The sequence below is a fragment of the Arachis hypogaea genome, chromosome 6 (genome assembly GCF_003086295.3).
Source record: "Arachis hypogaea cultivar Tifrunner chromosome 6, arahy.Tifrunner.gnm2.J5K5, whole genome shotgun sequence".
Classification (NCBI taxonomy): domain Eukaryota; kingdom Viridiplantae; phylum Streptophyta; class Magnoliopsida; order Fabales; family Fabaceae; genus Arachis; species Arachis hypogaea.
Genome location: NC_092041.1, coordinates 75977322 through 75978907, shown reverse-complemented (window position 1 = coordinate 75978907; position 1586 = coordinate 75977322). Strand labels below are relative to the sequence as shown.

At 39.8% G+C, this 1586-nt stretch overlaps 1 non-coding gene across 1 annotated transcript; it reads left to right on the top strand.

Moving 5' to 3' along the window:
* The first annotated feature begins 659 nt into the window (after positions 1 to 659).
* LOC112700573 (small nucleolar RNA R71) lies at positions 660 to 767 on the top strand. Its single transcript, XR_003153479.1, has one exon. It is a non-coding gene; the product is annotated as a small nucleolar RNA R71 (small nucleolar RNA).
* The last annotated feature ends 819 nt before the right edge of the window (positions 768 to 1586 follow it).

The window sequence follows — 1586 nt, the reverse complement described above, 5'->3', positions numbered from 1 at the left end:
CCTTCCAAATTTCTGATGGAGGACCTTGTTTCAGTCATGAAACTTTGAGTGGTTTTGATTAGATCAGAGACCATGGTTGCTAAGTCAGAGGTATTCTGCTTAGAGCTCTCTGTCTGTTGCTGAGAAGATGATGGAAAAGGCTTGCCATTGCTAAACCTGTTTCTTCCACCATTATTATTGTTGAAACCTTGTTGAGGTCTCTATTGATCTTTCCATAAAAGATTTGGATGATTCCTCCATGAAGGATTATAGGTGTTTCCATAGGGTTCTCCCATGTAATTCACCTCTTCTATTGAAGGGTTCTCAGGATCATAAGCTTCTTCCTCAGATGAAGCTTCCTTAGTACTGCTTGGTGCATTTTGCATTCCAGACAGACTTTGAGAAATCATATTGACTTGTTGAGTCAATATTTTGTTCTGAGCCAATATGGCATTCAGAGTGTCAATCTCAAGAACTCCTTTCTTCTGACTAGTCCCATTGTTCACAGGATTTCTTTCAGAAGTGTACATGAATTGGTTATTTGCAACCATTTCAATTAGTTCTTGAGCCTCAGTAGGCATCTTCTTCAGATGAAGAGATCCTCCAGAAGAGCTATCCAAAGACATCTTGGACAGTTCAGAGAGACCATCATAGAAAATACCTATGATGCTCCATTCAGAAAGCATATCAGTGGGACACTTTCTGATCAATTGTTTGTATCTTTCCCAAGCTTCATAGAGGGATTCTCCTTCCTTCTGTCTGAAGGTTTGGACTTCCACTCTAAGCTTACTCAATTTTTGAGGTGGAAAGAACTTTGCCAAGAAGGCATTGACTAGCTTTTCCCAAGAGTCCAGGCTTTCTTTAGGTTGAGAGTCCAACCATGCTCTAGCTCTGTCTCTTACAGCAAAAGGGAATAGCATTAGTCTGTAGACCTCAGGGTCAACCCCATTAGTCTTGACAGTGTCACAGATTTGCAAGAATTCAGCTAAAAACTGATGAGGATCTTCCAATGGAAGTCCATGGAACTTGCAATTCTGTTGCATTAGAGAAACTAATTGAGGCTTAAGCTCAAAGTTGTTTGCTCCAATGGCAGGGATAGAGATGCTTCTCCCATAGAAATCGGGAGTAGGTGCAGTAAGGTCACCCAGCACCTTCCTTGCATTGTTGGCATTGTTGTTTTCAGCTGCCATGTGTTCTTCTCCTTTGAAGAATTCGGTCAGGTCCTCTAAAGAGAGTTGTGCTTTGGCTTCTCTTAGCTTTCTCTTCAAGGTCCTTTCAGGTTCAGGATCAGCCTCAACAAGAATGCCTTTGTCTTTGCTCCTGCTCATAAGAAAGAGAAGAGAACAAGAAAATGTGGAATCCTCTATGTCACAGTATAGAGATTCCTTGAAGTGTTAGAGGAAAAGAAGAGTAGAAGACAGAAGTAGAAAATTCGAACTTATCGAAGGAGATGGAGTTCGAATTTTGCATTAAGGGATAGTGTTAGTCCATAAATAGAAGGATGTGAGAAGGAGGGAAGTGATTTTCGAAAATTAAGTAGAAAATTTGAAAACATTTTTTTGAAAAACATTACTTAATTTTCGAAAATGAAAATGGAAAAGAAATCA